General features: G+C 41.7%; 1 long non-coding RNA gene across 1 annotated transcript; it reads left to right on the top strand.

Moving 5' to 3' along the window:
- Positions 1-589: 589 nt before the first annotated feature.
- Positions 590-23,845, top strand: LOC117882266. Its single transcript, XR_004646966.1, has 3 exons — positions 590-669; positions 23,018-23,224; positions 23,788-23,845. It is a non-coding gene; the product is annotated as an uncharacterized LOC117882266 (long non-coding RNA).
- The last annotated feature ends 399 nt before the right edge of the window (positions 23,846-24,244 follow it).

Here is a 24,244-nt window from a genome sequence, read left to right on the forward strand (position 1 = left end):
AAGCCTAAATGTGTTACTTGGAATGCTATAAAATGGAGTAACATTACTATAGAATAATGTATTTCTCAGTGGGTGGTTAGCATCCCTTCCATGTGTGAATGTAACCCCTAGTGATAGTAACTGAGAATAGTGGGCGTTATGCATGTGTATTGGGGCATATCCCAGTAAACTCTAATTATGTTTCATTACAGAATATTTTCAGGTAAAAAAATTGGTAACTTCTGCATCAGAGTGGGTTACAGGAATGAATGCTTGCATCCAATTGGAACTGACTAGATAACAACTATAGGGACATCCAGAAATATTTAAGATGATGTGGGTCACATTTCTCACCTAGAAATAATCTCTCTGAAACTCTTCAGCTATTCATTGTTCCATACAGGAAGGAACATAGCTGGCATGGGACACTGTCATTGTAGAGGAAGATGCAATCTCTCAGATAGCTAGGGCCAGTCCCATGGAGGGCTTTGAATTTTGGGACAGAGACCTTGAACTGCACTGTCCATTCAATGCACAGCCAGAGCAAACAACGGAACGCTGAGGTAATGTGTGATTTGTGTGGCTAAACAAACAGGCTGCTGCATTTTGTACCTTTTCATTTTCAGGTTGTCTGGATTAATTCTTACAAAAGATTTGAAATAAGGAAGCCTGGAAGGCATGGATTGATGGGTAGGTGTATCTGATAGAATGGCTTTCTATATATAAATCAACATGATTTAAACTTGGTAATTTTGGGTCTGTCAGGGCTATGAATGAGACCTGGATCCCCATTGAGAAGGGGGAATCTCCTATCCCAAGGGCATGAAGTCAGTAGTTCTAGTTATTCTAGAAGTCCAAAGGATATTGGACTTTAAATCTTGCACTGGCTCAGTACTGAATCTTACCCAACTGGAGCCTCTGGAAGGGGTAAGAATGGTGAAATTCCACATTAGAGGGGAAAAGGAAGGAATATTTCTTCAAAATGTTGCTTTAGAATAAATGGTGGCTGTTTGAATCTGCTTAGTTGAGTGGAATGTTAGAATAAGACTCAGGGGAACATGGAATAAGTAGGCAGTAAGGCAGTGAAAGGTGCATGAAAAAAATCATCGCATAATTCTGCAACTTCTCTTGAGGATTTCACCTTCACACGAGGAGTGGGTTTGTGTATATGGAGAGAGTGAGTGTGTACATGTGATACAGTGTGTATCATTTATACACGTGCGCACATACACATACTTTTGTAATTATGTTGTAAAAGTATATTTTAAAATATCATTTAAATAATAACAAAAGTGTTCCTTTGCCATTTCATAAGCTTTAGAACTTTTTTCTGTGTGAAAAGAATAAACTTCCTCTGGCTTGCAGTAGCCTGTGAGTGTTGTCTTCCCATGTTAAGAAAAATTAAAATTCATACCAGCAATATCCAACCTTCACTGTGGTTAGTGAAAGAATATTCATTTGCATCTTTATATGATCATCCCTCTATTTTGCACCAAGGAAGCAGCTGTTGCCTTGTCCATTGTGTTGGGAAAACATTCTTCATTTCTATTTATGTTCAGAGAACATCTTGTACAATATTTTTCTGTCTTAATTTATGACCTATAGCAATAATCATCATCATTATAATGCACTAATAAGATTAATTATGGTTATTGCATGTTGTTGTTATTGCTGTCATAATCATTGTGAAGAAAAGTTTAAATATTAGGAATCAAGAATTCTAATATCACCATTCTAATTAATAATCTGTGAGTACTTCCACTGTAAACCCCATTTATGAAGTGTTAATAATGGGGGGAGGGATAGCTCAGTGGTTTGAGCATTGGCCTGCTAAACCTAGGGGTGTGAGTTCCATCCTTGAGGTGGGCCAGTTAGGGAACTGGGGTAAAAATCTGTCTGAAGATTGGCCCTGCTTTGAGCAGGGGGTTGGACTAGCTGACCTACTGAGGTCCCTTCCAACCCTGAAATTCTATGAATGATTTCAATTCAAAATTCAGTTGACAATTCATACATAGATTTTCAACCTCCTTTGTCCCCCCTCCATATTATTTTTTGAGGGCTGCAGCCATTTTTGAGCTAGAGGAAAACTGGTTGAATTTTGATAAACATGATTTTGTTAGTCCTTTCTGTAGCTAGTGTTTTCCATTAGTGGTAAATTTGATTGAGAGTTTCAAAGCCTCCTAGAGGATTTAGACACCATATTCCCATTGACTGAAACATTTGAAAGGCTGCCAAAGATCCTACAACTTTGTTGTGCACGGGCATACCACTGTATCTGGGGAAAGCTCTATTGGCTTCAGTTTATATATAACACGTGTGTGTGTGTGTGCGCGCGCGCGCGTGCACATATGAGAGATGGGGTGGACTCACCCTGCTAGACAGAGAAGGGTTAACTCCTCACTGTGGTCAGAGGAAGCCACGACCCCACGTCCCTACTGGGCATGCTCCGGATGTAGCACCAGTATAAGAGGGAGCAGCCCAGCTCTCTGGGCTGACCACTGGAGCCTTACTGGCTCCAGCCCAGGAACCCCAGAAGCCAGAGGTGCTGAGACACAAGCAGATGTCCAGCTACTTGCGGATGTCACAGGGAGGTCTGAACTACAGGGAGTTGCATTGGCCTAGAAACCCGGAGACCCCGAAAACACACACACCGCCACCAAGAGAAGGAAGTAGCCCAGTGAGGAACTAGCCATTGTCCTGAGGAGGGTCAGTATGTGGTGGGCGGCTCCCCGCTGACCCACTGGTGGACACACTCGCCACTGACAGGGCTCTGGGCTGGGACCCAGTGGAAAAGGAAGGGCCCGGGTCCCCCTACCTGGCTGCCACACTCTCCCCCCAAGTGGTGGCCCCCAGAAATCCCAACTGGCTGCAAGGCCACACAGCCCTGCCTGGAGGGCAACTCTATTGACTCCAGCCGCTAGGCCATACAGCCCTGCTCAGAGGGCAACTCTGTAGACTTGGGCCACTAGGCCTCACTGCTCTGCAGAGAAGGGCTAACCCGCTTGATGTAGGTTATGGGACTTGACTGTCTTGTGTATCAGGGCGACTACATAGACTTCGGCCATTGGGCTGTAGAACCAGGGCAACTCTATGGACTTCAGCCCTTAAGTTTCATTGCCTAGAGACAGAGGGCAGTTTGAAGGATGGGGTGGACAGGATGGGATCTCCCCCTCTCCCCGGCACAGTGTTTCTATGTCTCTCTCTCTATACGAATTGAAGGGGAGGTGTGCATGATAGAAGGGCTTTCAGTAGGGCTTTACATGAGTTCAGGGGTCAACTCACACAGTCGTTCGTAGTATTAGGACCTATTTGTGTAACAAAAGTCAGCAACTAAAATGATCAGAGATGCAATGGTGTTATTGTAATATTTTTAACATCTATTAGCAATATTCTGATCCTGCAATCTCCTCTGCCCAGGGAACTCCCACTGATTTGATGAAAACTCTGCATGAAATTCCTGATCCAAAGCCCACTGGGAATCTTACCACTGACTTTGATGGGCTTTGGATCAGACTCTGGAAGGGGAGGTGGGGCTTGTGAGATTGTTCCTATAATGGATATTTCATTCTGTGTGGAGGGAGGGGGTTGGAAACAGTTAACTTACTTAGTGTTTGAGCTTGGGTTTGTTCAAGGTTTAGGACATTTCTTATTTTAACCCAAAACTTTTATCTTTGTCCTTATCTTTCTTTTTTGAGATGCAGGCAGGGCTAATATGAGTCAGCGCTTCCAGGATCACTCAAATGTATATTTTTCTAAAGGTTTTTTTATTTTCCCCATCTACTAGAAATATTAAGACAATCAATATTTATTAGTGTACCCCAGACACAACCACCCTCCTTGCACCTTCTTATTTGTCTTGTTACCCTATCCACTATTCGCTTTCAATGGATAAAAATTCTTCAGTCCTTGTTAGATCTCACTGAGTTGAGGAAAGTTTTGGGTGCTGTTCGTATGCCGGATTGGACCCTTCAGTTCTGAATCAGGCAAAATGCTTTGAAATCAATGAGCAACACCAGTAGGATTTGGCCCCAAATTTTTAGAGCTATACCATTATTTATAAATAAACAAAAACACAGTAATGTGTTACTAATGTTCTTACTTATTTCGTATTAAGGTGCAAATATTTCCACAGTTATATTTACATACATATGTATATACACACCCTTTACTCTTTACATACCTATACACTACAGTATGTCTGTTCCCAGAATCTGAAAACTATATTTAGTATTGAACTGTAAAAGAAGAGGTCTGCATTTTCTTTGATCTTGTACTTTGCTCACATAAAATAAAATAACATAAAAGCCAAAGACAGACAAACAGGAAAAAGGTAAGCCAATTAAACTTAAAAGAAAAGGATCAAAACTATTCAACACCGGAATTCAGAGAATGTTCAAAAAGTATAAAACAAAAATATAGGCAGAAATGGCCTGTGTGAATGAGAATATGATGCATAGGAGAAGAGTAATATTAAAACATAATTTTGGTGAAAACACCGAGAAATAAAATAGAATGGTGACTGCTGTTCCCTCTTTTGTGAATATACAAAGACGTCTGCATACAGACATAGTCACTGATTATAATTAGTTGAAGATTTTATTTCCATCTTTTAAATGCAAATTAATGGTTTCTATGACAAAAAGAGTCCTTGACACCTCTTGAAGAAGGATTCAAGTAAAATGAATAATCAGTTGAGATGAGCAGCCAAAAGTTATAATGAAAAGATAGAACCTTCTTTCCAATAAAGCAGACTAACAGTGTTGAAAGATAACACTAATTTCAAAAGACCCAATTCCTTATGAATAGGTAAAAAAAAATCTAATCATTTTCTAGTGAAATGTAATGCTTGGGTGCACATGGTTGGAGTCTGGGTTTTCCAGTGCTAGCTGCTCACTTCTCAATTATTACAGAGGACTTAATATTGATTAGTAAGTACTGTACAAAAATCTAAATTATTGTAACATTGGAACTAATTCTGTAGTCATGTCTTTCAAACACTACCATGTGCTTAAAAATGGACAAAAGCCTTTGATTTAATTGCTTTTCTAGGAAGGTAATTATCTTCATGGACTAGTCTAACTCATGTCGAATGCTCGTTTGAATGATGTATTTACAAAGCTTATTTTCTAACTTGGTTTTCTTTCTCTCTCTCTCTCTCTCTCTCTCTCTCGCTCTCTTTCTCTCTCATATATCTGAGGCAAATTAGTGGTGTGATTTATCTTTGTTTTTCTTTTCCCCATTTATCTGAATTTTTCCCCCTTTTTGTTTCACACATGTTGCAGGCATTGTTGGACAAACCTCAGGTTCCAAAATGCACTGACTTAACTTCTCGTGCAATTCTTGTTGGTTTCAATAGAGTATAAGTGAGTGCAGAAGTCTACCCTGTATGTTCTGAGGTTCAGGTTGAAATGCTTAACTCAGCTTATTTCAAGGGCTTGATCATGCAAAGTACTGGGCATCATTGACTTCCATGACAGGTGAGGGCACTTGTTTGAGGAGGTGTTCAACAATGTACAGGATTATTCCCCAAAACCTCATGAGCTTGTGCTTTCTTGAGAGTTTTTCAGTACTTCTGGGATCATGGATAGGCTGAAAATACCACAAGAACATCTTTCCTATTAGTATTTAGGTATTGCTGCTTCTAGTCATGGCGAAAACCAAGAAGCATGCAGCTAACATAAAAGAGAATCCAAAATGTTCAGGTTCATTCTTAATGTGTTTGATCTCTAGTTTCAGTCTTGGAAATAAAACAATGGCTCTACTTGGAAATGGTAATTATGTTGTTTCAAAAGGCTTTCCCTTGGCCAAGTCCTGTATTATTCGGTGGCTGCTCTGCATATTCACTGGCATAAGGTTTGTCAAAATACTTTGTCCCTTGGACTTTTTTGTCCCACAACAGAGGGCAATCAAGGAGACACTCTTAATCTGGGGAATCAAGACATATTGCTTTTGACAATGGTTTTGAATGTGACTATTCAGCTGGTAGTACTGAATGCTGAACTGCAATTCTCAAGAGCCATACAACTCTGTGTGCTAATATCATAGTTCAGTGAACCATTGCAGCTGTTACATATTTATACTTTTTTAAAATACTACATTGTGTAACAGATCAGGCTTTCTTTCTGCTAGAATGTTTAGGGAAATAAGTATTGTTTCTCTTGAATGTATGTAATGATAAATTGTGTCTCTGCCAAGGGATACTCCAGTGTTGAACATTGTGCCTTTTTATTGTCTACAAACATATGGTAGGCAACTAGTCAGTGCCTGGAAAATACAATGGTTTACATGCATTACTAGACTTAAACTAGTGCCCAAGAGAATGAAGTACAATAGGCAGCAGACTGAATTCTACTGTGTTGCTGATGTCGGTGTATTCCACCTTTGAAGGTCTGTGACATTGGTGACTGAGGGAGTCATTGCTTGATCAATCCACTCTAAGTTATTTTTCAAGTCAGATTTTTGTGCCCTACAATAATTTCAGCACAGCACAAGCCAGTTCCATACTGCGAACACTGCAGTATACATACATTGGGGTGAGACTCTATGCTGCAGCTCTTACTGAACTCAAAGCCCAAGCTGCTGGTGGTGGTGGGTTCTGAAATACTCAGCTGATCTTGGGTTGCTCTGAGGATTAGAAAAGCCCCAGCAGGCCTGTAAGTTATGGCAGCCTCCGAGCTGCACTATGGCCCAGAAGCTCCACAGGGCTTTGCTCTGAAACCAACTATTCTCCTCCAGCTCTGAACCTGCTTCTGGCATGCCCCCTTGACTGGACTTGTGAGGGGGTCCTTAAAGCTAGTCTTTTGGCTGACTTCCACCATGCCTGGGCCAGACAAATCCTTCCCTTGCTGGATGGGTTGTTTAGGATGCAGCTCTTTTAGCTGGAATGGGAGTGAGATAGCCACCCTAGTTGCCTTCTCACCACAGGGCAATGGCGTGAGTTTGGGCTGGTCATACAAGTTGAGATACAATGTAGTTTGGTTTGGATTCTACCTGAATAACTGTTAGCATTTACATTTAATTTGTTTAATGGCACATGCATAATAGTCATTTCACTAGCAAATTTATAGTATGATGCAAACTGGGTTGGCCAAATTAACACACAGGTGTATTGAGTATCACTGTAAAGCAGTGCATTATATTATACAATACCTGATTCAGTGGGCTACCCACATGCTTAAAGGGTATGTCTACACTACGAGATTAATCTGAATTTATATAATTCGAATTTTGGGAACAGATTGTATAAAGTCGAATGTATGCAGCCACACTAAGCACATTAATTCGGCGGTGTGTGTCCATGTACCGGGGCTAACGTCGATTTCTGGAGTGTTGCATTGTGGGTAGCTATCCCATAGCTATCCCATAGTTCCCGCAGTCTCCCCTGCCCATTGGAATTCTGGGTTGAGATCCCAGTGCCTGATGGGGCAAAAAACATTGTTGCAGGTGGTTCTGGGTACAGCCTCACCCCTCCCTCCATGAAAGCAACGGCAGACAACCATTTTGCGCCTTTTTTCCTGGGTGAACACTGCAGTCTCCATACTACGGCAAGCATGGAGCCCGCTCAGCTCAAGACAGCAGTCATGAACATTGTAAACACCTCGCGCATTCTCGTGTAGTTTATGCTGAGCCAGGACCAGAAAAAAGAGGCAAGGAGGCGGTGGCGACAGCAGCGCAGTGACAAGCGTGATGAGGACCTGGACATGGATACAGAATTCTCTCAAACCGCGGGCCCTGGTGCTTTGGAGATCATGTTGTTAATGGGGCAAGTTCTATCCGTGGAACGCCGATTCTGGGCCCGGGAAACAAGCACAGACTGGTGGGACCGCATAGTGTTGCAGGTGTGGGACGATTCCCAGTGACTGCGAAACTTTCGCATCCATAAGGGCACTTTCATGGAACTTTGTGACTTGCTGTCCCCTACCCTGAAACGTCAGAATACCAAGATGAGAGCAGCCCTCACAGTTGAGAAGCGAGTGGCAATAGCCCTGTGGAAGCTTGCAATGCCAGACAGCTACTGGTCAGTCAGGAATCAATTTGGAGTGGTCAAATCTACTGTGGGGGCTGCTGTGTTGCAAGTAGCCAAAGCAATCACTGAGGTGCTGCTACGAAAGGTAGTGACTCTGGGAAATGTGCAGGTCATAGTGGATGGCTTTGCTGCAATGGGATTCCCTAACTGTGGTGGGGCGATAGATGGAACCCATATCCGTATCTTGGCACCGGAGCACCAGGGTACCCAGTACATAAACCCCAAGGGGTACTTTTCAATGGTGCTGCAAGCACTTGTGGATCACAAGGGACATTTCACCAACATCAACGTGGGCTGGCCGGGAAGGGTTCATGATGCTCGCGTCTTCAGGAACACTAATCTGTTTAAACGGCTGCAGCAAGGGACTTACTTCCCGGACCAGAAAATAACCGTTGGGGATGTTGAAATGCCAATAGTTATTCTTGAGGACCCAGCCAGCCCTTAATGACATGGCTCATGAAGCCATACACAGGCAGCCTGGACAGGAGTCAGGAGCTGTTCAGCTACAGGCTGAGCAAGTGCAGAATGGTGGTAGAATGTGCATTTGGCCATTTAAAAGGTCGCTGGTGATCGTTACTGACTCGCTCAGACCTCAGCCAAACCAATATCCCCATTGTTATTTCTGCCTGCTGTGTGCTCCACAATCTCTGTGAAAGTAAGGGGGAGACCTTTATGGTGGGGTGGGAGGCTGAGGCAAATCACCTGGCTGCTGATTACGCGCAGCCAGACACCAGGGCAATTAAAAGAACACACAAGGAAGTGCTGTGCATCAGAGAAGCTTTGAAAACCAGTTTCATGACTGGCCAGGCTACAGTGTGAAATTTCTGTTTGTTTCTCCTTCATGAAAACCCGCCCCCTTTATTGACTCATTCTCTGTAAGGAACCCACCCTCCCCCTTCCCCCAGCTTGCTTTCAAAGGAAATAAAGTCACTATCATTTAAAAATCATTTATTCTTTATTAATTGATTATAAAAAGAGGGAGAGAACCTGGGTGGGGTTTGGGAGGAGGATCGTCAGGAAGGAAAAAGCCACAAAAAAAAAGGTTTAAAAAATGACAGCCTTTTGCTTGGGCTGTCCACTGGGGTGGAATGGGAGGGTGTATGGAGCCTCCCCCCGCATTCTTACTCGTCTGGGTGAGGAGGCTATGGAACATGGTGAGGGAGGAGGGGGGGTTATACAGGGGCTGTAGCGGCACTCTGTTATCCTGCTGCCATTCCTGAAGCTCCACCAGATGCCGGAGCATGTCTGTTTGCTCACGCAGCAGCCCCAGCGTTGCATCCTGCCTCCTCTGATCTTCCTGCCACCACCTCTCATCTCAAGCGTCTCTCCTCTCCTCACATTGGTTCCTCCTGTCCTCACGTTCACTGGCTTCTTTCCTATACTTTGAAACCTTGTCCCTCCACTCATTCGGCTGAGCTCTTTCACTGTGGGTGGATTCCATGATTTCTGCGAACATCTCATCTCACGTCTTCTTTTTCTGACACCTTATCTGAGATAGCCTTCGGGACGGAGGAGGGAGGCTTGAAGAATTTGCAGCTGCCGGAGGGAAGGAAAAAAGGAGAGAATTTTTTAAAAAGGTACATTTTGCAGAACAATGCTTATACTCTTTCACGGTGACCAACACTATTCACATTACATAGCACATGTGATTTCTGTGCAAGGTCGCATTTTGCCTCTTAATATTGAGTTCCTGTGGCTTTGCTGCTAGAGATCACAGACGCAGGTCCGGGCAACAGAATTCCGCTTGCATGTGGCCATGGTAAGCCATTGTCTTTCGGCTTCTTCACCCTCCTTTCCCACATACCAAGCAAACCCCATTGAGTATTGCGGTTTTCCTGTTAACCTTCAGCAGCAGAAAACAAACTAACCACCCCCCATCCAATTCTCTGGATGATCGCTTTATCCCTCCCCCCACCGTGTGGCTGGTATCAGGGAAGATCCCTGCTAGCCAAACGCGAAAAGCTCTGGGCCAATTCCCCCCCCCCACACACACACTGCGCTTGGCTAACTGCAGGGAAGGATTTCTTTTCAGCCACAGGCAAACAGCCTAGTAGGAACGGCCACCTCTGTCCCCTTAATTAAATTCCTGTATTTCAAGCAGGTTACCATGAGCGATATAACTCTCCTGAGGATTACACAGCGAGATAAAGAACGGATGTTGCTTGAATGCCAGCAAACACCGGGACCATACGCTGGCAGGCTTTGTCATGCAATGATACCAGATTACTTGCTGCAAGCATGGCGCGGTCAAGTGTCCTACCATGGAGGACGGAATAAGGTTGCACTGCCCAGAAACCTTCATGGAGATGTCCCTGGAGGATTTCCGCTCCATCCCCAGACACGTTAACAGACTTTTCCAGTAGCTGTACTGGCCGCGAATGCATCCCAAGTCCTCAGGGCAAAGTAATCATTTAAAAATGCTTGCTTTTAAAACGAGTTTTATATTTTAAAAGGTAAACTCACCTGAGGTCCCTTCCATGGGGTCGTGGTCTTGGATACTGGCTTGGGAGGGTTGGGAGAGTACTTCAGTCAGGCTGAGAAAAAGATCCTGGCTGTTGGGGAGAACGGAGTGCTGGGTGCTCTCCACAAGCTTGTCCTCCTCCTCCTTCTCTTCCCCGTCCGCAGAATCCTCAGGTGTAGCTGATGAGATTATCCCCGCCTCGGAATCCATGGTCAGAGGTGGGGTAGTGGTGGTGGCCCCCCCAGAACTGCATGCAGCTCGGTGTAGAAGCGGCATGTCCGTGGCTCTGACCTGGTGCGACCGTTTGCCTCCTTTGTTTTTTGATAGGCTTGTCTGAGCTCCTTGACTTTCATGCAGCACTGATCTGAGTCCCTATTGTGGCCTCTCTCCATCATGCCTTTGGAGATTTTTTTCAAAAGTTTTGGCATTTTGTCTTTTCGAACTAAGTTCTGCTAGCACTGAATCCTCTCCCCATATAGCAATCAGATCCAGTACCTCCCCTACGGTCCATGCTGGTGCTCTTTTTCGATTATCGGCCTGCATGGTTACCTGTGCTGATGAGCTGAGCTATCTGTGGTCACCTGTGCTCTCCACGCTAGGAAAACAGGAAATAAAATTCAAATGTTCGCGGGGCTTTTCCTGTCTACCTCGCCAGTGCATCCGAGTTCAGATTGCTGTCCAGGGCGGTCACAATGGTGCACTGTGGGATAGCTCCCAGAGGCCAATACCATTGAATTGTGACCACACTAACCCTAATTCAAAATGACAATATCAATTTTGGCGCTACTCTGCTCGTCGGGGTGGAGTACAGAAATCCATTTTAAGAGCCCTTTATTTCGAAATAAATGGCTTCGTTGTGTGGATGGGTGCAGGGCTAATTCGATTTAACGCTGCTAAATTCGAATTAAAGTCATAGTGTAGACCAGGCCATAGTTAGGCACATACTTAAATACTTTGCTGAATTGCAGCCAAAGTCTCTTGGTGGGACAGTGCCCCTAGATGGAGACAGCCCTTAGAACCAATTTGGGTATAGTTACTGGTTTTTGGTACACCAAATCCTTCCATGATTTTTATAAATTGAAGAAGAAATGACTCTTGAGAGCAGCAATGGCAGCCGAAATAATTATACTGATGAACTAGGAAAGCGAAACAGTGTCATGCAGTGATTTATAGACTGCTGCTTTCCTGGGATATTACAAAATATGAGAAAAATCCCTTTATAACTATTAATCAGATTTTCTGTGGTAGCCATTTCTGGAGATGTATTGTGTGTATTTGGCATCTGGGATGGCCCGATCTCTGCATGCCTGTCATGTTTGTTCATTTGACCTATTTGTTTCGGGAGTTGAGGTGAATATTGAATTTTGGTGCAGGGTTTTGGTTTTTTTCTCCTAACCTGCCTCTATTATCTTCTTACCTATACTCTTTTGTTATAAATCGGGCATTATATAATGATATGGTTGTTTTATTTATGTAATAGGCTCTCTCAGTACTCTATTTTCCATACTAGGAAAGATACATTTGCATTTTCATGTTAAGAGAATTCAATGAAAGTAAAGTCAAAGAATGCAGATGTCTCTGTGGATGTGGCCCTTACTTTATTCATATCAGATTAAAAGTTGTAAAGAATTTACAGTCATGTTGAATCTTTTTATTCACCTGTTATCTCATGTCTTGAATAAATTGTGAGCTCTGAAACAGGGACTGTCTTGAGTAGACTTATGTGTGTCTAGCACAATGGGGCTCTGATCATTGTTAGAGTGTCCAGGAGTAGTCATGATCATCATCATCATAATAATTCATAATTAGACCATTTTCTTCACGTTAGCATCTTTTTACAAGTCCCATTGAGAACTCCTGGCCAGATGTCACAGGCTGTGATAAGAGGCGTTGTGAGAATAATTTTCAGACTAACATCTGAAGAAACTGGGAACATTAGGGCAAGATGAGGAGGAAGAGGAGGAGGAGGAGGGGGAGGAGAAACCCACTTGCAAACCAGAACAAGAAGGAAGCAGTGAAAAGTATAGGTAAGTGTGGCTACGACAGAAAAAAATTATGCACCTGGTTCCTGGAAAACCTATTCATATTACACAGGATGAACAAACATGATATGTCAGCAGTCACTCTCTGTCAGGACAAGCCCTTTGCAGAGGATAGCATTGGTGGAATAGCGTCAGTACAAATGAAACAAGGTGAAGGATTATAAAGCACAAGCTGTGCACTTGACCCAAGAAGTTGAGAAACAGCTAATGGTACAAAATTTTGTCTGATCCTTTCTTTAACATTTAGTGCTCTGTCATAAGATGGGAAAGCAAAAAATGAGACTTAGTTTAGGTTACATTTCCTTAGAATCCTTACTTTGGTCCCAGACCAGACAAAATTCCTAATGACTTCAAGGAAAGTTTTGCCTGGAAGACTGAATCCTTTGTCTATGCTCTGATACTGTGTGTCTGTCACTGGGGTCTCCCCGAAAATAACTAATGAGTGTGTTGGGGTATGTTTGACAGGAGATGAGTTATTGCTAGACAAGAGAGGGGATGGCAAAACTTGATGTTTCATTATGAACCAGGTCAGTTTCACTGAGTTTCCATTGAGATTAATTTGGAGTAATGGAGTTACCATGAAATTGCAATTCAAAGTGAGCTTCTCAGGTGGCTCTTTGAGAGATCCAAATCCAGCATGTTGCAAAGAGCAATGTATGAGTTTTGCACAGTTTTAGGTTTCTGAAGTTAAAGTGTAGTCCCTTAACCAGATTATAATGCTGCTCTTTGTTTGTGCATTTACTTTTCTAAATTTTGGATTAGAGGCTAGCTGGGCAGGCTAATTTATTTATTGGCATAAAGTTGTAAATATGAGCCATATGATTTGTCATTCTTGTTCTATTATATTTTGGGGTTAAAAAAACAAACAGATCTGTTTTGTAAAGTCTTGCCTTGATTTTCCATTTCAGCCACACTGTGAATTCTAAAGACTTTAATCTTTTTATGTACAATTTAGGAAAAGGCAAATGCACTTGGAAAATGAGAGCACTTTGCCCGTATGTGTGAGATGAACATGAACAACAATAAGTTAGCTCATTTATATAATGACACACCAATTTGTGTTTAGATATGAAGACACTCTGCTGTTGGAAAGGTCTCAAATAGAATGGTAAACTGATGATGAATCCTGAAAATGTATGATCCAATATTTGCATTTCACCTCCACACCTAGCACAGAATGATTTCAGAATTCAATAAAATCCACAGCAAAGTTGTAGTACCTCAAACTTGACTATAAAGGAGGCTTTTTATGTGCAATTTCACAATCACTCAATAGGTAAATAGAACATATTTGATTTAGTTGTGCCATTTTTAAATTGTGTTACCTGACAAATTTAGTACAGAATACATAATTAGATCATGCTAGTGTATTTATGATAATGAATGTTGCATTTGCAATACTTGAAGTCTCATGTTAGACAGGTATTTAATTTTTTATGGCTATTTCTGACAGGTAACATTTTTTATCTTGCACATAAATCTGTCCAGGAATTCTATTTCTGCTCTCAGCTCATATATAGTATATTACAAGTTGACTTTTAACTTGAGGATTTGAGCAAGTATTTTATTTTACAAAAACGTGAGTTTAAAAAAAATATTTGTCTAATTAGTTTTCTTATCATGCAACTTTATTTACAGTACAAGACAAGTCTATGGGCATAAAAAATTATGGGGTTTTCCCAAACATTATTTTGTTCAAGAAACAAAAGACTTTTGAAGTACAAAAAAAATTGTTTGTAATGTTTATTTAGGATTAATGGAGTAAAAATGAGTGAAATGGAAAAATCTGCCAGTTTGGATCGGATAAGTTTAACTTGGTTCTGTGTCTTTGAAATAGGCATATCGTTTTCCAGTTTAATTTCAGTAGGCAGTAGAGAAGCAAAGAGCATGTGAGGATGAATATAAAGAGAGAGACTATAAGGGTCTAAACCTGATATGTTCAGAACACCTTTCATTCTCAGGAGATGGTCTGCACCTCCCGGAGTTGGGCCCCTTGGTCGTGATCCTAAGTAGTACTGAACATCTCCTACTGACTTCAACACGCTTGTGATTCACAGCTCCTGTTGATTTCTATTGGTACTGTGGGTGCTCAACACACCCCTGGACCATGCCTTTCTAGCCCAATTTTCAAAGTTGCTGCGCACCTGCAAACACAATTGAAGTTCAAAAGGACCAGGAGAGTAGATCACAAGCACATCGTTTATTACTAGATCTGCAGTGAAGATGATGCCAAACAGTTGGATTCATGGAGCCAAATTCTGCTCCCAGCTATACTTGCATAACTCTTTTTGGCTATTGGTCTCCACCTTCCAGTCACCAAAAGTGCATAAATGTAAGAAAATAATTCAGTCATTTTGCAGAAAGCCATTTTAAGATATCATGTAAAGCTTTGAGCCAATCTTCGAGATGGTTGCTGTAACTGGGAACGAAAATGAGAAAGGAGGTCACACAGAGAGAAGCTTATCATTACATGTCCCTCTAGCTAGGAATGGCTTGACATGGTACCTTTGGATTTAACATAGCTCCTTATTCAGTCACAGATGGGCAATTCAGAACAGTGGAAGGTGATCCTTCCCTGCAACAGTTTAGTGTTCTGCCTCCATAGAGCTCCTGTCCTTTGTAGGTTCAGTAATCAAGGGCCTGATCCAATGTCCAGTACAGTCAATGGAAAGCCTTCCATTGACCTAAGATTGGCTTGGGTCAGGCCTTAAGGGAGAAAGTAAAGGGCTGACCTAGTAGCTGAGAATTTTAATAAACTTCTCTTTCTTCAAAATGTTATAGAAGGCACACAAGTTTATCATTGGGAGCTTGAAGAGTGTGCATACAGGTACATGGAAGAGTAGGTTATCTAAAAATAAGTCTGAGAAGGGGAAGATTATATTTATTATAAAGCGATTGGGAAATGTTATGTGTCTGTGAATCAGATACTACATCTTTTTTCTTATGTGTGGAATAGCTGGAGAAACACTGGGACTTCTTTCCCTGTGTGTTTTGCAGCCCAACCTGTAAATGAAAAAGTCTCACAAACCCATGAAACGGTGACACAAAAGTGATATTACCTTTAGAGACTAAAATATCTTCATTATATTTTATTTAATCAAATGAAAGCCTTTTTAACGTCTTAAAAAAAAAAACCACCCAAACCAAAGGCAAAAAAACAATTAGCATAACTTCTCTGGGACCTTGAGCACAGATACTGTACTCTCCAAGATCACATGCTGTCAGAATTTACTGCCCTTATAGTCTGAAACATGAATATTTTATTCTAAATACTTTGGTTAAAATCTGTATCTCACGGTATGGTAGAATTTAATGAACGTGTTTTTCCCAATAATTTTATATCTTTTAGTGCTTTAGTGAAAAGATGATGGCACTTAATTCTAAGATGTGTCAAGTAAATGTATTGTGCTGATTATTTAAATTGTACTTTGAATCACTAGTGCCATATCTCTGCAGTTAATTAACAACTCCTGCATCTTGCTTTTTTCCTAGAACAGTTCTCCTAGATTTTGTTTCTGAATTTTATAACTCTTCCACTCACCATTTCTTCTAAGTTTCTAAGAATTGCTAAAAAAATTCAAAGGCAAACAATAGTGCAGAATGGTGACGGTAGACAGCAAATGGGTGGTAGAGGGGAGGTATAATGGGAACAGTTTCAAGGATAACTCAGCCATTATCCGATGGAAAAATTGGCCTTCAAAAATATTTAGATGCTGAGATGGGGATTACCATTTCAGCCTAGTACATAAGAAATAAGAAGTCCGGGTTATTGCTGATAGGAATTATGGAGGACACCTTTGAGAATTCAAAGCTATAGCTGACAAAACCTCTCTGGTGAAGTAGTAGTTGCCCCTCACATTTCTTTTAAACTTATAAGGTGTCAGACCTGGTCCTGCAAAGACTTCAGAATGAGAGTAATTTTACTGAGATGAGTAGTGCTATTTAAATCACTGGGGCTACTCACATAAATAAAGATACTGTTGTGCTTGAATCTTTGCCAAATAGATCACCCAGTTTGTTAGTCTAAATCAGGGATGGTGAAACTGCTTTGATTAATTAACTTTTGCTGAATCCAAATGGAGCCTTCATTAATGGTATGTGTTGATCTCTCAGGAGAGAATAGGTGAAATCCTGACCAAATTGTAGTCAATGGCAAAATTCCCATTGACTTCAATGGGGCCAGGGTTTCATCCAGCATTTTTTGAGAGGCATTGGGTTGGGAGGCAGAGTGTCATTTGTCAAAACTTAGGGTGAGTTCATAGCTTGTGCTGAATAGCTTGCACACCTGAGGGTTACAGCATAGTGGGAAGAGCACCTTCCAATGCCCTCCTATGCAGGGTAGTGAAGTTGGCAGCAGGGATGGAATGTGGGTGCAACTTTGACATACCACTGAGCCTGCACAGAGGAGGAAATCTGGAGTAGCTCCTGCCTGGAGCCAGGTGGGAGCCAGCTCCCAGATGGGACATCACTAATCACAGTTCAATCTCTGGGGAAGTGTAGCTCCTGATATTCTTCCTCAGGGGTCTTGGTAATGCCACTCCAGCCGAGAAAGAAGAACCGGGGGGGGGGGGGAAGGGGGAATGAATTTCCAGTTAAATAAAAACCAGTTTGAAACAAAATACCATGTTAAAATAAACAAACAAACAAAAAACCTAGACAAAACTAAATGCATCTCTGTTATTCTAAGTCTATTATTCAATGTCCCAGAGGACATAGCAGGTAAGAAACAGAAGTCCAAAAAGCTGCTTCAGCAGCTCAGAAAGTAAACAGCACATTCAACAAAACAAACTCAGCGAAAGATTTCAGCAGGTTGGACAGAGTGTGGGGCTCTTTTGTTATTTAGAAAGATAACAGTCAATGTAGTGGTCACAAAATGTATACTGGAAATTGCTGAGAGGATAAGCAGGGACAGAATTGTTCTAACCCTCCCATGCTCATCTCTCCAACCAAGCCTCCCACTCTCCCTTGAGGCCTGATTCTGATCTCACACTTATTTTACACCAATGGAAGGACTCCATTAACTCTGAGTTACCTCTTACTCACATTGGTGTAACTGAGAGCAGAGTCAGGCATTGATTGCTTCTCCCTCATCTCGGAGAGGAAGGATTTACTAGGACTTAGGAGATCTGGGTTCAAGTCTCAACTCAGCCACAGACGTCTTGTGTGATTATGATGTTGCACCCCATAATGCTTTATAGAAATATGCTTATGAGTGTAAATATGACATAACTGGAATATGTTTTATGCTAGATATGCCATGTAACACATCTTTGCAAAGGTTATGATCTACTGAATATATTCATCCTGTTTGTATGCATGTATCATTTTTATATCTGAAGTTATGAGCATTGGCTCTATGTTTGTATTTAAAGAGTTTGCTGTAGGAAGCGCATAAGACAGATTTGGTCAACACAGTGGGAAGGGGTTATTCAAGTAATTGGGAGTACTTAACTAACAATGGACTTTGGAGATGCCAATCCTCATCTGAGCTTTCCTGGGAACATTCAACCTAACAAGTAAACAATGGTGTCACAATCCAAACAAAAGCACATTCAAACAAATGGAAAAACGCCAATTGATTTCAGCAAGCTTTGGATCAGCCCCTCAATTTATCTGGGCTTCAGTTCCCCTCTGCATAAAAAAGATGATTGATAATACACCCTTTCCTCCACCCTCTGTCCATCTTCTCAATTTAAATAATAAGCATGTGGGCCAGGGACTGTCTTTGTGTTTTTAAAGTGCCCCCTAGACCAGGGATCAGCAACCTTTGGCCCCTGGCCCACCAGGGTAGGCACCCTGGCGGGCCGGGCCAGTTTCTTTACCTTCCGCATCTGCAGGTTCGGTCGATTGCGGCTCCCAGTGGCCGCAGTTCGCAGGAGGTAAACAAACCGGCCCGGCCCACCAGAGGGCTTACCCTGGTGGGCCGTGTGCCAAAGGTTGTCGATCCCTGCCCTAGACCAATATAAGCTCAGCGGGACTGGTGCAGAAGTCCACCACAGCAGGTTTGTCTCCCTAGCGGGGCAGAGAGAATAGCTGGAGCAGGAGCCAACTCTGCCAGCATTATGCCAGCAAAGAGTTATTCTTCACCAGCAGAATGCTCTGCTAACCCTGACTTTTTCTATGGGCCACTTAAGGCCAGAATTAGGCCCCTTTCCATCATTTATGCAGTACATAGGAGCCTGAAGGAAAACAAGAATCTGGCATATTAATGGCATCACTTGGGACCACACATGTTGTTTGGATTGGCAAAACTTTTGTAAATTGAAGTACATTTTTTGCCAGTAGCATGTGGTGATACAGCCACACAGCCCTAAATATAATGGGCAAACTGTGGGCCATTGCTCAGAACAGTGAGAATTTGCTCATTTGAATGCTCAGCACATCTGAAAATCAAGAAAATTATTTTGGTGCCTAAATATGGACGTAGAGTCTAAATTCAGACATCTACTTTCGAAAGTTTTCATAGAATCATCAAAATGTAGGGCTGGAAGGTACCTCGAGAAGTAAACAACTTCAGCCCGCTGTGATGAGGCAGGACCACATAAACATAGACCATCCCTGCCAGCGTTTGTCCAATCTATTTAAAACGCTCCAATGATGAGTTTTTCGCAGCCTCCCTTAGAAGCCTATTCCAGAGCTTCACTACCTTTGTAGTTAGAAAGATTTCCTAATTTCTGACCTAACTCTCTCTTGCTGCAGATTAAGCCCTTTACTTCTTGTCCTATATTTAGTGGACACAGAGAACAATTGATCACCATCCTCTTTATAGCAGCCATCAACATTTGTGAAGATTGTTATCTTCTCCTTCCTCAGTTTTCTTTTCTCAAGGTTAAATATAGCCAGGTTTTTTTAACCTTTTTCTCATAAGTCAGGTGTCATGCTGACTTGTGTGGGACACAGCTAAGAGTACCTATCTCAGGTCAGACTGTGAAAATACAGGGCATGTACCCCAAACAGGTGGTATATTCTATCATAAGATTTCACCAAGCCAGTAACAAATGTGTGCTGCCAAAATACAATACTAATTAATATGAAGATAATCCCCTTCAGGCCCTCTAGTCCCTCATGCACCACCAAGACAAACCAGACTTCTGTGACAAATGATTATTAAAACCAGAAATCACATATATTAAGTTCTTCCAGTTCCAAGGAACCGGACACACACCCCAGGTTGAAAATATATTTTGAGATCCTACCCAAAAACCACACTGGTAGCCAATTCTTTATTAACTAAAAACTAAAGATTTATTCATATATAAAAAAGGAAGAGAGTTATTAAGAGATTAAAATGAAATCATATATATATTACAGCTGATTTCAGAGTTGGTGGATCAGGATAATAGCAGTGATGTTAAATCTGCTAGTTTGCAATGAATCTCTCTGGATCATCCAAAAAGATTGGGGATCATCAGTCCTTTGTTTAAAGCTTCCCTTTGTTAGAAATCATAGTCTGGAGATGTGGAGCAGGAATGAGGACAAAGAATGATGTCATAGTCTGCGATTTATATCTCTTAGTCCAGGTGCATGGAAAGTTACTGGCACAAACATGGACTCCTGGGTCACATGTGCCTTGCTGAGTCATGAGGCATTCATTGCCTCCATGCTGCCTGAAGAGACCTTGGGAGGGGTCCCTGGAAGAGCTGATTGTCCTTAATGGGCCATCAAGCAGGCTGGCTAGCCTTGATGTAAATCTGTTTTGGGGGTGTTACCCAGAAATCATCAGGTTTGAGATAAAAACACATAGCAAAGTTTCATAACTTCATATACAATGATGATACAAGCATATAAACAGGATATCGATACCTTACACAACATACTTTGTACAAGATTTATCACAATTGTGCATCAGTGGTGATACATGTAAACATGGTCAACTTTCTTTTATATAGCGTCACATCAGGTGTTCTAAATCTTTTATCATTTTTGTTGCTCTCTTCTGAGCTCTCCAATTTGTCCACATCTTTCCTAATTATGCAACCCAGAATTGGACACACTACTACAGCTGAGGCCTCACCAACACTGAATAGAGTGGGGTAATTATCTCCTGTGTCTTATATACAACACTACTGTTAATATACCCCAGAACGATATTAGCCGTTTTCATAGCTGCATCACATTATTGACTCTCATTCAATTTGTAATCCACTATAACCTCCAGATCCTTTTCAGCAGTACTACCACCTAGCCAGTTATTCTCCATTTGGTAGTTGTGCATTTGATTTTTCCTTCCTAAGTGAAATACTTTTCACTTGTCTTTACTGAATTTCATCCTGTTGTATTCAGACCAAATTTTAAAATTTGTCAACATCATTTTGAATTCTAATCCTGTCCCCCAAAGTGCTTGTAAGCCTAATAGTTGTTATGCAACTCAGTCAGCCCTTGAAAACTCACATGGCAAAAATGGACAAAAAAAATCAGTCATAATACCAAAAAGTAGGCCTGGCAACAACCAAAGAAAATCATAGAAGTATATGTGATGGACTTCCCCGGGGGTGCAGCCAGGAACTGGGGAACCCCTGGCATATCAATCTAGGTCCCCGCTCACACTGTGAGGTTGTGACAAGCTGCAGACCACTCCTGGTCCTGCACTCACACAAACCTTTACACACGTGGGGACACACCCAACTGCAGTTACATGAAGGCTTCACCTCAACCACTCATGAACTAACAATAGAGAGATTCCAGTGAGCTCAACCCTACAGCTCCACAACTTAGGACCCCAGAGCTGTACTGTCTTGCCCTGGTCAAAAGTCTGGCCAGTATAGGTTTTTACTCAGTCCGCCACTCCCTCAAAGTGGAGAGGACAATGCACCAGTTTTTGTCCCTATGCAGATTCCTCAAGCACTTCTAGCAAAACACACTGTTTTAGGTAAAAAATACAAAACAGATTTATTAACTACAGAAAGTTAGATTTTAAGTGATTATAAGTAGTGAGCATACAGATCAAAGCAGATTACCTAAGAAATAAAACAAAACACAATCTAAGCTTTATAAACTAGATAGGATTTGTATCAAGCTGTGTCTCACCCTGTTACCTAGTACAAGTAGGTTACTGCTTTTGCACACACGGGCAGGAATTCTTCTGTCTCATCTGGAACCCCCTTCCCCAATTCTGTCTCAGGTGTTTACAGGTATTGTGTTATAGGGGGAGTGAGACCCAGTGATGATGTCACTTTGCCCTTTTACATCTTCTTCCAGCTTGCTGGAAAGATCTTTTGCTATGCCATTAGTCAAACAGTCTCCATTGCTGCTGTGCTATCTCTGAGAGATTTCCTTTGTACACAGTTCCTGGGGTAATCCTTATGCTCTTTCTGAGAGGTTTCCATTGTTCACAGTTCCTGGAATAATCCTTGTGAGTGTTTGTATTCTCCTCAATGGGCCATCAATGTTGTTTGGCCTTTTTATTGTTGTACCTGAAAGACTGCTTGTAGGTGTTCCCAACTTCATAACATGTTTCAGTGGCACGCACATAGCAAAACTTTGTAACTTCATATACAATGATAGCACATACAACTTAACAGGATATCAATGTTCAACCGATTAAAACTTTAAAAATGATACCTCACAATGCATATTTTGTACAAAACTTATCTTAATTATATCACCATGGTGAATATGGGGTGCAAAATGTCACTTTTTTAAAAAAATGGAGATATTCTATCTCCTAGAACTAGAAGGAACCTTGAAAGGTTGTTGAATCTAGCTCACTGCCTTCACTAGCAGGACCAAGTACTGATTTTGCCCCAGATCCCTAAGTAGCCCCCTCAAGCATTGAACTTACAACCCTGGGTTTAGCAGGCCAGTGCTCAAACCACTGAGCTATCCCTCCCTCCTTTAGGGCACAGAGTTTCTCAGAGGAAAATGTGAGCAAACACAAGAGGGGGGGCCATCACATACTCTGTTTTCATAATTGAGTGGTGGCCCCATCTGCAGAATTGCAGATGAAATATGGATAATCTTAGGGCTATAAATGCATGTGAATGAATGAGAATCCAATTCTGTTGACTATCTGATCTTCCTTGAAGAAGGAAGGAGGAGGTTTCCTAGCTATTTATTGTTATGGTCTGTTTATATGTAAGCCATCCACATGCTATTATGGGTCTGAACTTCAAAAGTGAGATCTGGATTTATACTTCCCAATTTTCTGGGATGTTCAGATCTGGGGTTCACACTTTCTACCTATCCCAGGTAGAGGGGCAAGCTGTGGCGTCTGGGTCAAGACCAGAACTTTTTAAAAGTTCATTGGGTTTGGAGCCACAGTTTTGGCTCTGGTCTGTCTGTGGTTCAGAAGTTGGGTTAAGTACCCAGAAGTTCAAGTGCTTAGTTGAACTTATCTATACATCTTGAATCAGCAAATATAAGGTTGGAAATCTTGCAAGTGTGTGTTCGCTCATGAAATACCTGAGATTATCACTGCCTGTCCCAGCTGAAAAAGAAAAATACACAGGCATACAAGAGAGATTAAAATATAATATTCTCTTTCTTTCATCATTTTTTGTTTAAATCCAGGTTCATCCTGCCACAAAATAAATACAGAAACAAAAAGCTGCAGGTCCAGATTCTTTGTGCTGGAAAACCACCATCAGTTGCCTTCAGTGGAGTTAAACCAAAGCTGAATTGAGGACCAAATTATTTGCTGGTGAAACTTTATTTGTTGACTTCCATTTGTGTCAACTAGCAAGGAATTTGGCCTTAAATGCAGATTCGGTTTATGAGGTAGGTAATATGTAGGGTCAGTTTTTATTTTATCTGATCTGGTTGGACCATCCTGTGATGGTGCACCCCATAAGGCTTTATGGAAAGGTGCTTATGAATGTATATATGACATAACTAAAATATTTTTATGCTACATATGTCATATAAAATATCTCTGTAAAGGTTATGATCTACTGAATCTATTAATCCTGTTTGTATGCATGTATAATTTTTGTATTTGAAGTTATTAATGTTGGCTGTGTACTGGCTTGATTTTTAAGTAGCCTTTGTAAAGCATTTGGTCAGCTTCTTTGAGAAAGGAATGTGCAAATTAAGTGCCCAATCAAGAAGCACTTAAGGGACAATCTTGGAAGGCTCCAATCCACGTAAGAAGTCAACATGAGGACATTCAAGGTAGCAGGTAAGCAATGGCTGCTGCCTGTAAAAACTGGGTCATGCGTGGACATATGACTTGCCCATGTGACTCCAAAACTCCATGTTGGAGCTGGACTTTGCATAGGAGAGAGGAGGGGGTCTCCATCCACAAGAGAAAGTCTACTTAAACCCCTCTATTTTGTCTTCAGCTGGCTAAAGAGAGAGCCTCTCCATCCCCAAGGATACCTGAAAGAACTTGGAACAAAGGACAATAATTACTGGGAGTGTGAGTGATTGCTGGGCCCAGACTAGAAGGAGACTAGTCTCTAAAAGGAAGCTTATTGGAATTCCTCTAAGGGTGAGGTTTTTATCTGTACTTGGTTTTCTTACTGTGTTAGACTCAGACTTGCGTATGTATTAATACCTGGGAGGGGCCAACAGCAGTGCATATCTCTCTATCAGTGTTATAGAGGGCGAACAATTTATGAGTTTACCCTATATAAGCTTTATACAGAGTAAAACAGATTTATTTGGGGTTTAGACCCCATTGGGAGTTAGGCATCTGAGTGTTAAAGACAGGAACACTTCTGTAAGCCGCTTTCAGTTAAGTCTGCAGCTTTGGGGAACGTGGTTCAGACCCCTGTGTCTACGTTGGAGCAGATGGGC

The sequence above is a fragment of the Trachemys scripta genome, chromosome 8 (assembly GCF_013100865.1).
Source record: "Trachemys scripta elegans isolate TJP31775 chromosome 8, CAS_Tse_1.0, whole genome shotgun sequence".
NCBI classification, from domain to species: Eukaryota; Metazoa; Chordata; order Testudines; family Emydidae; genus Trachemys; species Trachemys scripta.